Here is a 16,485-nt window from a genome sequence, read left to right as displayed (position 1 = left end):
AGATAGAAACGCAAATTGTTGCGGATGTTGAATCTTGAAAATAATACTAAAAAGTAATTGAAAATAATCAGAGAGTCAATATGCAGTTGTGGAGACAGAGACAAAATGTTTCAGGTACATGACCTTTGATTGATCTTTGAAGAGGTACAGCGCAGATTCACCAGAATAGTTTTCTACTCTTTGGCAGGATGAATAGAGGAGCTGACTATTATTTAAGTGGTGAAAGACTGCAGAAAGCTATGGAACAGAGAGTTTTGGAAGTACTTGTCTGTGAATCACAAAATAATAGCATCCAGGTTCTGCAGTAATCGGGAAGGCAAATGGAATGTTGGCCTTTATTTCAAAGGGCAGTGTGGTACTGGAAAAGCACAGCAGGTCAAGCAACATCTGCAGTCCTCACTTTCTCCTTTTGTATTCACTGTGTACAAAAGTAGGGAGCCTTTGCTAAAACTATACAGACAGTAGTCAGACAGTACTTGACCAGTTTTCGGTCTCTTATCTGCAAAAACCTATGTTAGCATTGAAGGCAGTTGAGATAAGGTTCACTGGTTGATGCTAGGTATGGAGACTGTCTTATGAGGAGAGGTTGAGTCGATTAAGCCTGTACTCTTTGGAATATAGAAAATGAGAGGTGGCCTTATTGGAATATATAAGATTCTTGACAGGGTAGATGTGGAAAGGTTGCTTCCCCTTGAGGGAGAGTCTAGGACCAGAGGGTATAATCGCAGAAAAATGAGTCACTCATTTAAGACGGAAAGTGAGGAGGAGTTTTTTTTCTCTGAGAAGGTAGGGAATTTGTGGAATTCTTTCCCACAGAAAGATGTCAGTGCTGAATTGTTAAGTATATTCAAGGCTGAGATAGACAGATTTTTGATCAGTAAAGATATCAAGGATGATAGGGGAAAGACAGGAAAGTGGAGTTGAGAATGATCAGATCAGCTATGGTTTCATTAAATGGCAGAGCTGACTCAATGGGCTGAATGGCCTACTTCTGCTTTTGTTTTATACTCATTCATAAGATGGAGGTTTTGCTGCTTAAACACCATATCACCATCCTATTATTGTTGCTGGATCTTGAAATTCCCTTCTTAACAGCACTGTCAGAGCATCTACATCACCTGGGCAACAAAACTTTAAGAAGGTGGCTCACCTTCACCTGATGAAGGGAGTCAGGGGTCAGTTAGCTCAGTTGGCTGGACAACTGGTTTGAGATGCAGAATGACCATCCCCAATTCCTGCCCTGGCCGAGATAACCATGAAATTCTGCTTTCTCAAACATGTCCCTCACATTAGGAGTGGTGACTTTCAGGTTAAACTCACCACCACCAGTTGACTCTCTCAAATAATAGAGTAATCCTCTGGGACTACAGCAACTTTACCTTTACTTGAAGTGATTTAGGGATGGAGTGTAAATGCTAGCCAGTTAGTGATACTTGCAGCTGGTAAAAAAATAAAAATGATAAAGTTTTGTGTAAAATATTTCAGTATTCTTTGAAATGTATGGATGGAAAAGAATATAGGAAGACCGAACTTACAGTCAATGTAAAGTTAGCAGTAGGTTTGAGTAGAAGAGTTTGGGTCCAGTATAACTCTTCTTCAGAACTTCAGAAGGGCGCGAAATGTTATCTCTGTTTCTCTCTGCACAAAAGCTGCCAGACCTGAAGAGTTTTTCCAGTTTTCTCTGTGTTTGTCTCAGATCTGCAGCGTCCTTAGAATTTTACTTTCATTTGACTGTAAGACTCGTGGTCTTGGCCTCAATGACATCAATTGAATGTCTGCTCCGGAGCCACTGTTTGATCAAAATGAGTGTCTGTGGCATTGATAGTTTCAGTCAAAGTAAAAGCATGTTATAAAAGTTGAACAGTAAATTGTTTCTTTTTAAAGGAAACGAATACAGTTCAGAGGGAAGTATTCAGGGAAGAAATTGTGTGGTCACTTTACCATTGCAGAAGTTTTCTTCTGGTTGAGTGACTTAACTAAAAAGGAAAGCAATTACCATGAAAATGATAAAACCCTGGGGAATGAACTAATGATTAGTCATTGCCTACTCGCCTATGGAGAATCTAATCAATGAGTTGGTCTAGGTTGATAATTACTCCCTTTATTTCCAGTGTATGAAGGAATCGATGGAGACAAATATGTGAATCAGAGAAAGCTGCAGGCTTGCTCTTTCATGTGGGCTGAAGCTACATTTAAGTTTTTTTGCTATAAAGAATATGGTGCTATTGTCATGAAAGTAGCTTTTATTAAATTGCAGCACATTTATATGCATAGTTAAATAATATTCTGCATTATATGAAACCATACAACACAGCTCTGACATTTTTTCTTTTTCCCAGATAAATGCTACAATATAGCCCATCTATTCCATTGTCCTCTTGTTGCTTTGTCCAAGGTGCCCATCAGTCATATAGGGTCATAGAGATATACAGCACAGAAGCAGACCTTTCGGTCCAATTCATCCATGCTGACCAGAAATCCTAAATTAGTCTAGACCCATTTGCCAGTACTTGGCCTATATCCCTCTAAATCCTTCCAATTCATATACCCATCCAAATGCCTTTTAACCAATGTAATTGTACCAGCCTTCATCATTTTCTCTGGCAGTTCATTCTATACACGTACCACCCTCTGCATGAAAAGGTTGCCCCTTAGGTCCCTTTCAAGTCTTTCCCCTCTCACCTTAAACCTAAGCCCTCTAGTTTTGGACTCCGCTATCCTAGGGAAAATAATATTCACTTTACCCATGCCACTCATGATTTTATGATCTTTGTGGTTTGCATTAGCAAATTAGCCTCTCATCAAGGGCACCATAGCTGAATCCTAACCTTCTCTCATCTGTATGGGCACATTCCCAAGATTGCTACAATCGGATAACGATCAGGAGTAGTCAGGGGAGCCATAGATTATTCCGTTAGCCTGGGGACGCGGCAGTCGAATTGCAACACCCACATCACCAGCCTGGATGAGAACAAGACCAAGATTGAAGGTTGAAGTTTGGATTTACAAGGGTTGCATGGTCCATTTATTCATTGGATAATGGCACCCTAGCAGCACAAAGGGTGAACTGTGAAATCCTGATTTCTGTTGACAAGAGAAAAGATGGTGCTGCCATGAATTAGCCAAAAGAAATCTCACCAAATAATATCAGACGTGGGATTATTCCACATTTTGTATGAAAAGCTATTGTGTATGAAAAGGTATTGTGTTAGATTTCACAATGACAATAGCAAGCCATGAAACACAATGCATTTCATATCTCCCATTCTAACTACATTATAATTGAAATTCAAGAGCTGTGCACCAGTTCAAAATAATATGTATTACTTGGCAATGCAAAGGATATTTAAATTCAATCTACATTGTGTGGATCGTTAAACTCCATCATCACAATAGCTTTCAAATTCATAATCCTTTCTGGAGACGGCTTATCAAATGATTCATGTCTTAGTTTATTTTTACTGAACATATACAGCTTTAATGTGTAGATGCAAGCATTTACAAATGGTTACTGATCAAACCTGGCACCACCTCTTCAATCTGTGCACATTATCTGCTCTTTATTCAGCATATTAATCACCATTTCCTTCTCCCTGGTTTCAAGTTGAATTAAAGTTTCATGGAATGTCTACAAGCACCACTGATAATTTAGCTGTTCTCTATTATGACTTGCAGCTAGACAGATATTGCTTGGCTGGTGCTTACATATTTTGCATCCAATCCTCCAAAGCAATATTCATTGCCTTAAATTTTTATGACCAAACCTCTTGTCTTCCACAACATGATGTACACTGCCTGGAAGTATAAAACCCACTATGTGCACTTTAGCATTCATCATTATTAATATATTCATTTCATGATCCTTCTGTTTAGTGGAACACTTTGTTTCTGTGACTTAACACTACACGCTTGTTCTTTCATTGTTGCTTCTTGTTTCTAATTATTATTAAAGAAAACACTCTAAACCATCACATTTTATTTCATTTTCTCTTCATTAACTGTTTCCCCTTCCCATCTTCTTGTTTGAATTGTCTTGCTGGGATTTGAATCCATGAATGATGGATAGGAGTATCTGCTACTGATGTGTTCTGTTGAGCATTGAACAATTGTCATGTAGTAGAAAGTAATCCAGAGGGTGTAAAAATCCCATCACGGCAACTTATGAGCTAGTTCTATTGAGTGAAGTAACTCAACAAGTGTTAGAGATTTGTGGGCTAGCATGTGCAAATAAACCCAGAAAGCTATTCAATTTTCACAAGAACCTAACTGGCATATTGACGTTCCTCAGGGAAGAGAATTTACCGTTTCCACCTCATCTTTGGCTCCAATTGCACACTTGTGGCTAAGGCCAGCTTCCAGTGTTTACCTGTGGCCCAAGTGCCGAAAATGTGTTGCTGGAAAAGCGCAGCAGGTCAGGCAGCATCCAAGGAACAGGGAATTCGACGTTTCGGGCATAAGCCTGAGGAAGGGCTCTGGCCCGAAACGTCGAATTTCCTGTTCCTTGGATGCTGCCTGACCTGCTGCGCTTTAACCAGCAACACATTTTCGGCTCTGATCTCCAGCATCTGCAGACCTCACTTTTTACTGTGGCCCAAGTGCAAAATATTACGTGTTGGTACACTACTGATCTGTTGAGGTTGTCATAAACTGAGGAGCAGTACTCTATAGAGAGCAGGAACGAAAATTCAGAGCTGGCACCTTTCTGTTTTGTATGGTTCAGAATTCAGAAGCAATTTTTAAAATATATTAATTCATGAGATATGGGCATCACTGGCCAGGTCAGCATTTAACACCCATCCTTAATTGCCCAAAGAGAAGTGAAGTGCCAATCACATTGCTGTGGGTCTGGGGTCACATGTAGGTCACTGTGAGAATGACCGTTTTCTTCTCCAAAGGACACTTGATGGTTTTCTCCTGACAATTGACAACGGTTTCATGATCATTGTTAGACTCTTAAGTCCAGATACTTACTGAATTCAAATTCCACCATCTGCCATGGAATGGAATCAAACCTCGGTTAGCCAGAACATGACGAGAGTATCTGGATTAATCGTCTAGTGATATACCATTTGGCCGTCACTTTCCCGAAGCTTTCAGAAGAGCCGAATGCATGGATTATCTAATAAAGTAGAAATTGGACACTCTGTATTGAGGAATAGTCATGAAAACAAACAACCACCTTGTGCAAGTCTTCATTTTTCAAATGTTTTTGTGTGACCTACTTGAAAATTGCTCAAACAGCAACTGTGTGGGAAAGAGAATGGATGCTCTTTCACTTTGAGTGTGTTTGATGGTTCATACACAACTGGACAGAAGACTCAATTGAGAATGCACAGCCTAATGAACTGAAAAAAAGCCTTTTCCTGCATTAAATGCAATTGTCAATAGTCTTAAAAAGTGTAATGATTTCTTATTAGTGTAGGAATGAACCGTGAAACTACCTTTAGAGATATTGACATTTCCACAGATATAAACACAGGAAATCCTTCCCCTTCATATACAAAGTGACAGCTCTTTGTTTTAAACTGAATCTTTCTTTAGCTATTGTGCATAAACCGATATACCTAAGAAAATGTATGCTATCTGTTCTGCACGTTTGTCATTTGCTTTCGGTTCAGTTTATTTCTTTATTTTTGAACCATAGATGTAAATAGTTTGAAAATGCTGCTGGAAAACAAGGGATGTTTCACATGATAGGCAGAGTTCCCAAATTCAGTTGGTTTTTGTCATAAGTAAGATTTATTAGCAATGAATTCATCAGATGTAAATCTAAGCCAACTTTTCTAAAGTCTCAAGAATTGCTTTTGACATAACATAAAATCAAAAAATGCTGGGATTACTCAGCAGGCCTGGGAGCTCCTGTGGAATGAGAAATAGGTAATGTTTCCAGTGGCTGATCTTTCATCAAAATGAGCAAAACTTAGAAACAAACAAAAACAGAAATTGTTGGACAAAGATCTGGCAGAATCTGAGGAAGGAAAACAAAGTTAACGTGTCGAGTCCAGTGATCCTACTTCAGAACCACTTCAAATCTCCAGCATTCACAGTTGTTTGTTTTATTTTAGCAAGTTTTCATGACTATTCCTAAATACAGAGTTTCCAATTTCTACATTATTTGATAATCCATACAAATTATCTGCTGAAAGATTAGGGGAGTAATGTCACTAGATGATTAATCCAGACACTGGTTGTGTTCTGGTCAACTGAGGTTCGATTCCATTCCATGGCAGTTGGTGGAGTTTGAATTCAATAAGTATCTGGAATTAATAATCTAACAATGACCATTGTTGATTGTCAGGAAAAACCCATCTAGAGTTGTAATAGATACAAGTTAGTTTTTATAACAGATGTTGTTTGTAATATTTCAACTTTTCAGATAGAAAGTGTTTCATACGATCGCAATTTGTACGATAAAGAATGTTAATAATGTAACATAAGAAATAACTGACCATTGAATTGAGAGAGAGAACTGGGCAGTTAGGTGAAATGGGGGAGGCTGATAAAGCTGAGAAATAAATGTTTTTTTCTTGAGCTAATTTTATCATTCTCCTGCATCTAGGCAAAGAAGCAATTGGTGAGCATCTGATAAGTTATTTTGCTCATTATAGATAGCTTATAAACTTAAACCATGGTAAGACAGCTCAGCTGTAGCATCTACTAATTCATGGATGCACCGTGTTTCCGAGACAAACAAATTTGTCCGAACTGTCACCAGACTTGGTAATGATGGCTGGTTTCCTTTCCTGAAGGGAATTAGTGAACCAGCTATCTTTTTATATAGCAATGGTTACGATCCAATGAACTTATATTTCCAGAATTTAAAAGGTACTTAAGGAGCAACTTTGTCATGCAGAGGGTGGTGCGTGTATGGAATGAGCTGCCAGAGGAAGTGGTGGAGGCTGGTACAATTACAGCATTTAAAAGGCATCTGGAGGGGTATATGAATAGGAAGGGTTTAGAGAGACATGGGCCAAGTGCTGGCAAATGGAACTGGATTAGGTTAGGATATTTGGTTGGCATGGACAAGTGAGACCGAAACATTTGTTTCCGTGTTGTACAACTCGATGACTCTGTGGCTCTATGGCATTAGTGTGTGGTTCTAGACTTCCATTTCAGTGACATTACCACTGCCCAACCACTTCCCCTTCTAGTACAGTACTTCATACATTCACATAAATCATTGGATTAATGATATTTTAGCATCGAGCCTGTGTTATGTAAATAGATGCTGTGTTAAAATAGCACAGGCAGTAAAATGTATGAAACATAAATTGTTAAAATAACTTGAAAAAAATTAAATCAGTTATGTTAGATCTTGCTGTATTGAAGGTTGTTTTGGCTGGCGCCTCCTTGATGCGAGGAAGTTTTGTAAATTAAGGATTCGTGGACTTTTTAAAATTACCTTTTGACAGAGATATTTGAGGGGGAGCATGTGTAGGCGATGGTCAGGGAAAGTGTTGGACATATCATATCAAGAGCACCCTGCCTTAGAAAAAGGGATAGCATCTGTAAGAGTCCAGTGTTGACTGTAAGTCTGAATCCAAATTAGCTTTATTGCCGCATGAACTCACAAGAGTACAGTTAAATGTTTACAGGTCACCACATTACGACACCATCTTAGGTACAAGGTACCTAGGTACAGATTCTTAAGAACAAATTCTTCGGAAAAAAGAGGATAGAAAAGTAAAGAAATAAAAGTCAAGCATTGCATGTGATAGGAATAAACTAGAAAAAGAAATAAACATAAAGTTCAGTATAATTGTCTTTCCAACCTAGTCCATGTGTAGATGGGGTCTGGAAGGAGTAGGATTGGTGTGACAAAAAAGAAACTGCCTCCCTTTGATTTTCACGTTGCCTGGTTTCTCATGTAATGTTGAAGTGGAGCCTGTCTTGGGACAGGACAGAGGAATTCAGCTTTTTCCTAAGTATTTGCACACTAACTAGTTGCATGTTCAGAGATGCTGTCTTTCAGATGTGCTGTAAAACTGGGGCCCTTTCTCTGCTCTCAAAAGACATAAAAGATCTCCTGACACCCTTTTGATGAAGGGCTGGGGATTTCTTCCCTTTGTCATGGTCAAGACTTGTTCCTCACTTAACATCAAAGAAGCAGGACATCTGGCTGCTGCTCATTGCTGCCTATGGGAGCTTGCCGTGCCCAAATTAGCTGCCACAGGTCCTGCATCTCAACAGTGATTACACTTTCGTAAGGATCTCATTGGCCATGAAGCATTTTTAGAATCAGCTTTATTGTCACATGATATTCCATGAGTACAACGAAAGGTTTGCAAGTCACCACATTCTGGCACCATCTTAGGGACCTAGGTCCCTCAGTACAGATTCTTGTGTACTAATTCTTAGGAAAAAAAAGAAATTAAAAAGTCCATCAATAAATCAGAAAAATTAAGAAATAAAAGTCCAGAATAACAGTCCTTCCAAAGCAGACAACAGATGCACTTCAACTTGAGGACAGAATTCGAGTCCACGCTAAGGCTGCAAGTTTGAGTTTGTGACATTTGGTGATCATGACACGTTGTGAAAAATTATATAACATTTTTAAAATTACCTCAGTTGCTTCTGCACCACTACTCTGGATAATTATACATTGAAGTTGTTCTGTCCCTATTTACCTGATCACTCTAACCATGATGGAGTCAGGTACCTCAGCACACAGACATTAGTGAGACATTTTCCCCATGTCTGTAGCTTAAATGACAGTTGCACTTGACTTGCTGAGAATGTGACCTGGTAATGGCAAGGTGATAGTAATGGGAGAATCTGGGACCTGAGTGAACTGTGGGACTGACAGTATATTTTCTTCAATAATAGGATTTAAGGAATAAGAAACAAACGTATGGGGAAGGCGACCGAATAAAGGCAAATCATATTAAAGAGAAATAAAGAAATGGGAAGAACAACTGAACTGGAAAAAATATCAAAAAGTAATTTTGAAAAGATGTCAGATTTTTAAATCTCTGATGGTCATAATTGTACAGTTGTGTTATATTGTACAGCAAGCCAATCTGTCCTGAAAGTTGACACAAACTTAAAACATGATGACACAATTGCCTTTCAGCTGGTTTTGGCACTTGACTGTACTAACCTCAGGATAAGATCTCAAGGGATCTTTCGAAATTTAATGAACATTTTCAAGGCTAAATAGAAGCCACTTAACAGCAGTTCTCCAGGATGTGTGATAGCTCTTCCTCACCCACCACAACATGGCAATGGGAGTCATTCCATCAAAAAACTGAGGCAGTTAAAAGTGAATTACTCCGATGAAAAGACAATGCATAGAGTCTGTGTCCCAGGCTGAAGCAACCTAATACCTAATAAAGAAGCTAGATTCGTACTAACATACACAAGAACTGTCAACGGGGGTGGTACCAGGGGACTGGAGAGTGGCAAATGTTGTACCCCTGTTCAAAAAAGGGAATAGGGATAACCCTGGGAATTTCAGGCCAGTTAGTCTTACTTGGGTGGTAGGCAAAGTAATGGAAAGGGTACTGAGGGATAGGATTTATGAGTACCTGGAAAGACACTGCTTGATTAGGGACAGCCAGCACAGATTTGTGAGGGGTAGGTCTTGCCTTACAAGTCTTGTTGAATTCTTTGAGGAGGTGACCAAGCATGTAGATGAGGGTAGAGCAGTGGGTGTAGTGTACATGGATTTTAGTAAGGCATTTGATGAGGTTCCCTATGGTAGGCTTATGCGGAAAGTTAGGAGGCATGGGATAGTGGGAAATTTGGCCAGTTGGATAGAGAACTGGCTAACCGGTCGAAGTCAGAGAGTGGTGGTAGATGGTAAATATTCAGCCTGGAGCCCAGTTACAAGTGGAGTTCCGCAGGGATCAGTTCTGGGTCCTCTGCTGTTTGTAATTTTTTTATGACTTGGAAGAGGGAGTTGAAGGGTGGGTCAGTAAATTTGCAGACGATATGAAGATAGGTGGAGTTGTGGATAGTGAGGAGGGCTGTTGTCAGCTGCAAAGGGACTTAGATATGATGCAGAGCTGGGCTGAGGAGTGGCAGATGGAATTCAACCCTGTCAAGTGTGAGGTTGTCCATTTTGGAAGGACAAATAAGAATGCGGAATACAGGGTTAACGGTAGGGTTCTTAGTAAGGTGGAGGAGCAGAGGGATCTTGGGATCTATGTTCATAGCTCTTTGAAAGTTGCCACTCAGGTGGATAGTGCTTGTAAGAAGGCCTATGGTGTATTAGCGTTCATTAGCAGAGGGATTGAATTCAGGAGTCGTGAGTTAATGTTGCAGCTGTACAGGACAGCATGGTGGCACAATGGTTAGCACTGCTGCCTCACAGCGCCAGAGACCCGGGTTCAATTCCCGACTCAGGCGACTGACTGTGTGGAGTTTGCACATTCTCCCCGTGTCTGCGTGGGTTTCCTCCAGTTTCCTCCCACAGTCCAAAGATGTGCAGGTCAGGTGAATTGGTCATGCTAAATTGCCTGTAGTGTTAGGTAAAAGGGGTAAATGTAGGGGAATGGGTGGGTTTTGCTTCGGCGGGTCGGTGTGGACTTGTTGGGCCGAAGGGCCTGTTTCCACACTGTAAGTAATCTAATCTAATCTAAGGCCACATTTGGAGTACTGTATGCAGTTCTGGTCGCCTCACTTTAGGAAAGATGTGGAAGCTTTGGAGAGGGTGCAGAGGAGATTTACCAGGCTGTTGCCTGGAATGGAGAATAGGTCGTACGAGGATAGGTTTTCTCATTGGAACGGCGAAGGATGAGGGGTGACTTGATAGAGATTTATAAGATGATCAGGGGAATAGATAGAGTAGACAGGCAGAGACTTTTTCCCTGGGTACAACAGAGTGTTACACGGGAACATAAATTTAAGGTGAAGGGTGGGAGGTATGGGGGGGGGATGTCAGGGGGAGGTTCTTTACCCAGAGAGTAGTGGAGGTATGGAATGTGCTGCCTGTGGGAGTGGCAGAGTCAGAATCATTGGTGAACTTTAAGCGGCAATTGGATAGGTACATGGATAGGTGCTTAAACTAGGACAAATGTTCGGCACAACATCATGGGCCGAAGGGCCTGTTCTGTGCTGTACTGTTCTATGTTCTATGTTCTATAAACAGCTGCTTCCCTGTTGTTATCAGACTTATGAACCCATGTCTCATATATTAGAGTTGATCCTTCCTATACCTTCTCTGTAGCTGTAACACTATATCCTGTATTCTGTTCTATTACCCTGATATATTTATGTAAGGTTTGATTCATAGAGTCCAAAACAAAGGAGCCTTCACTCGTTCCCAGAACATGTTCTGCTGAATACCACCATGGGAGAAGCCTCCAACTACTCAGTGATAGATGCCATCACAACCACTGAATTCTGACTATAAATGTTCAACCCCTTCACATTGGAAAAAGAGTATAGTGATTGTAATGAGGTCAGCCACCTGGAATTCATAGAATAGGAGTTCCCTGATGGAGCAGTTAACCTGATCCAATCAGGGAGCCCTGGCTGACAGATAAAATGGGGGAATGTCAGAGGTGCAAACACCCGATTCCTGACTCTGAATGAGGCAATGCGAAAGTCAAGGGTTATTCAAGTGTAAATAAAGGGTGACTTGGTGATGGATACCGGCCTCTGTGGATTTAATTCAGAGAAAGTAACAAGCCTGCACTTATATTGGAGAGTGATTTAATTTTCATCCTTATAAGTATCTTTTATTCTTGATAATTTTCAAGCTTGTTTCTGTATTTTAGTTTATAACTTTATGTCTCTTTTTCACTTCAAAAACTTCCAGCTATAGAATGTAACAATGTCTGATCTGATTTAAAGTGTGATGCTTGAGTGCTTTTTTTAAAATAAAACTGAAACATGCAAACTAAAAGAAGTTCATAAATTAGTGTGCAGAATTTTGCAGATCATGAATCGCTCAGAGGATACTTTTCGCATGGTTGTCTCACTAAGACTCAGGATGAGACACAACAAATTAAATCTTTTCCTTTCTGGACTGAAAGGATTGATTAGTATTGCATTAAATTGTATCATTTTGTTAAGATGTTATCTATTAATTGTTAACTGTGACTCCAAAACTTGATGCAGTGGTTTTAACAAGCAATTAATGATCGAATTCTGCAAGTTATTGAAAGTAACGGGAACCAAGGGTGAAATGTTGACTGTGAAAAGCAAAAGGGGAGCCGTGTAAGTTGGTCAGAAATATCGAGATTCATAACTCACAACCTATCTCTTAACTTCTTGAACAGTACTGTCATGTAACTTCTGGGAGCAATTCTGTTTGTGTCGGTTTTAAAGATGGATTGGCTTTCTGTACAGTGTAATATAATTACACAATTATGACGTTCGAGATGTAAAAGCCATTTTTTTGTGCTTTAAAGTGTACTTTGATAACATGCTGCTGCTTTACAAGGAAGATCTGAGCTTTTGGATGAAGGATTACCATGGCAATACTGATAAACCGATAGTTACTCAGTGACACACGGTGGGTAGAATTTAATGATCCCTCTGGTGGAGAGTTTTGGAAGCGGAGGCATTTAATTGTGTTGGAAAGTGGGACATAGCTGCCTTCCCACCTCTACTCAATAGTCCATGGCTTGAAGCTTTGAAATATCTAAGGCTCTGAATGGATTTGACCTGGTGGATGTAGAAAAGATGTTTCCAATAATGGCAGAATCTCGAACCAGGGTCACAGTTTGAAAGGAGGTGATGGCCTAAGTGGTAATTTTGCTGGACTATTAATCTAGAGACCCAGACAAAGTTCTGGGGACCTGGGTTCAAATACTACCACAGCAGAGTGGAATTTGAATTCAACAAAATACCTGGAATTAGGAATCCATTGTTGATTGTTGGAGAAACCCATCTGGTTCACTAATGTCCTTTAGGGAAGGGAACTGCCATCTTTACCTGGTCTGGCCTACGTGTGATTTAAAAACACACAGCGATGTGATTGACTCTTAACTGCCCTATGGGCAATAAATGGTGGCAACATCTGCAACCTATGAATAAATAAAGCAAATAAGAGATTTAAGATAGAGAGGAGGAACCAGTTTGTTTCTCTCAGAGAGTTATGTGTCTTTGGAATTCCCTTCCTCAAAAAGCGCTGCATTATTTCAAAGGCACCAATTGATAGACTATTGATTACCAAGGGGATGAAAGATTACTCCAAAAATGCAGGAATGTTGAGTTGAGGTTAAAATTAGATTTATCCGTAATCTTATTGAATGGAAGTGCAGGTGCGATGGGCCAAGTGGTCTACTCTTATTCTTTGATTGTATTTTTCGGCATAGAAACTCGCAAGTCAGCAATAGGCCCAATCAGGGACAATTTAAGGACCTTGCCTGATTGCCAGTGTACTCTACCAGAGTTGTTACACAGACTGCCAAGCAAGTTTTGACTGACCAAGAAGAACCAATGTAAGGAAGGAGATGACCAGCTGAGAGCCACACATCCTGCCTTTTCTCCACCCCACCCTCTCCCAACCAGCGACCCACTTCACACACCCCACGTACCACTCACCTTTGACCCTGTTTCTCTTGTGGATCCTTAGACTCCGTTGGATACATTACCAACAGCAACCTTCCATCCATTGACTCCGTCCATACTTCCCACTGCTTCAAGAAAGCAGCCTACATCATCAAAGACCCCTCCCACCCCAGTTAGACTCTCTTCCAACCTTTTCCATCAGGCAGAAGATACCAAAGCTTAAATACACGTACCATCAGGTTCAAGGACCACTTCTTCCGCACTGTCAATGAATTTCTTAAACTTCACATCAATGTTGACAGTGCTTTTAATGCAATTTTGTATAACTTTGTATTTCCCGCTCTATGGCATCACTGTATGATCTTTGTATGGTGTGATCTACCTGTACTGCACGCACAACAAAACTTTTCACTGTGTCTAGTTACATGTGGCAACAATTGTAAAAGAATTAAATCAAATCAACCCTGCCCTGGTCTTGCAACAGAGATCTCTGATTGAGCAGCTGCTCTCAGGGTGGGTAGGATTTCCACATCTCTAGGGTCCTAATTCCTGGGGTAGACCAGGTGCTGCCCAGTTAAGTGCCCAGTAGGCATTTAGCTCCTGCTGCTCTTCCTCAGTAGAGGTGGGATGAGATGAGATACCCCCTTGTTTGCCAGCTAGTGGTTAACATCCCTATTAAGTTCTGCCGAGGATGTTACTGTCTTCAATAAACACAGGAGTGTTGAAGATTTGTCTACTGTTAAGATATTAGTGACAAGAATGTTTCCAGAATGCAATGGATCGTTCATCCATTTATGTATCAACCGTAGTCATCTGTAGGCAGCAGAGGCTTCAGAACTTGGAATGTAAGCACTTTACTGATACTGTACACTACCGCAAGTGAAGGTTACTCAGAGAAAAAGAGACTTCTTAACTAAACAAGAGACCTTATGTCAAGTAACTTAAGCTGTGGGAGCTCAGGTAGAAAGTCAAATGAAGAAAAAAAATTAATTATCCAGTGCGGTAATTGTTATTGTGTGGAGTAACATGCAGTTATTGATTAATGAGCCTGTGCAGTAAGTGCTCATAGGAATATTAATTAATTTCCTATGCACAGAAGGAGTTATTGACATAGCTGAAGAGAATTCACCTCCAACCCTCTATTAAATGGACATGGCTGTGCCTCTGTGAAGCGAGTTTGGAATTTTCAAATATTCATGGTCATTGGTGGTTTTGCTGTTTCTCCTCAAGTAATTCTTGAGCGATGTTCTGGTATGTCAAGTACCTGTGGGAAATAAATGTTATTGTTAATGAGGTATTGAAAGCAGCACTGTGTGGGTTTATTTTTCTGGTTAACTTAGATCATCCTTGCGGATTCCACTCTAGAGTAATTGGGAGTAATATATCTAAGAATGTACAATTTACAAATTGTACAATTTACAAATATCTGAATAAAAACCGAAAGAACTGCAGATGCTGTAAATCAGAAACGTTAACAGAAGTTGCTGGAAAAGCTCAGCAGGTCTTGCTGCATCTGTGAAGAGAAATCAGGATCAACGTTTCAGGTTCGTTGACCACACCTGAAATGTGAACTCTGATTTCTCTTCACAGATAGAGTCGTAGAGTCATAGAGGTGTACAGCACTGAAACAGACCCTGCGCTCCAACTTACCTGTGCTGACCAAATATCCTAAATTAATCTAGTCCCATTTGCCAGCTTTTGGCCCATATCCCTCTAAACCCTTCTGATCCATGTACCCACCCAGGTACCTTTTAAATGCTGGAATTGTCCCAGCTTCCACCACTTCCTCTGGCAGCTCATTCCATACACACACCATGCTCTGTGTGGAAGGTTTCATAGAGTCATAGAGTCATAGAGATGTACAGCATGGAAACAGACCCTTCGGTCCAACCTGTCCATGCTGACCAGATATCCCAACCCAATCTAGTCCCATCTGCCAGCACCTGGCTTATATTCCTCCAAGCCCTTCCTATTCATATACCCATCCAAATGCCTCTTAAATGTTGCAATTGTACCAGCCTCCACCACTTCCTCTGGCAGCTCGATCAATACATATACCACCCTCTGCGTGAAAACGTTGCCCCTTAGGTCTCTTTTATATCTTTCCCCTCTCATTCTAAACCTATGCTTTCTAGTTTTGGACTCCCCTACCCCAGGAAAAGACTTTGCCTATTTATCCTATCCATGACCCTCATAATTTTGTAAACCTCTATAAGGTCACCCCTCAGCCTCTGACACTGTAGGGAAAACAGCCCCAGCCTGTTCAGCCTCTCCCTGTAGCTCAGAACCTCCAACCTTGGCAACATCCTTGTAAATCTTTTCTGAACCCTTTCAAGTTTCACAACATCCTTCCGATAGGAAGGAGACCAGAATTGCACGCAATATTCCAACAGTGGCCTAACCAATGTCCTGTATAGCCGCAACATGATCACCCAACTCCTGTACTCAATACTCTGACCAATACTTTTAAATCTTTCCCCTCTCACCCTAAACCTATGCCTTTTGCTGTCAGACCTGCTGAGCTTTTCCAGCAACTTTTGTTTCTGTTACAAGCATCTGACTTGTGAATGCTCGTACTTATGAACTTGATCCTGTACAGTGAGGTATCAATATTAACTTTAAAGATCCAACATGCTAACCTTTCCACGTGATTACAAACAGCTGTTTTAAATCGTCCTGTGTTGTGGTCTGACTTGCATACAAATTAGAGCTGAAAATGTGTTGCTGGTTAAAGCGCAGCAGGTCAGGCAGCATCCAAGGAACAGAAAATTCGACGTTTCGGGCACAAGCCCTTCATCAGGAAAGCTTCCTGATGAAGGGCTTGTGCCCAAAACGTCGAATTTCCTGTTCCTTGGATGCTGCCTGACCTGCTGTGCTTTAACCAGCAACACATTTTCAGCTCTGATCTCCAGCATCTGCAGACCTCACTTTTTCCTTGCATACAAATTAACTGGCAACTGAACTCAAAAATGGAACCCTGTTCACAACCCAGGAACTGCCTGTAGTGTAATTGGCAATTTC

This window comes from Hemiscyllium ocellatum, chromosome 9, assembly GCF_020745735.1.
Source record: "Hemiscyllium ocellatum isolate sHemOce1 chromosome 9, sHemOce1.pat.X.cur, whole genome shotgun sequence".
Taxonomy (NCBI): Eukaryota; Metazoa; Chordata; class Chondrichthyes; order Orectolobiformes; family Hemiscylliidae; genus Hemiscyllium; species Hemiscyllium ocellatum.
Note: the sequence above shows the minus strand (reverse complement) of the source record.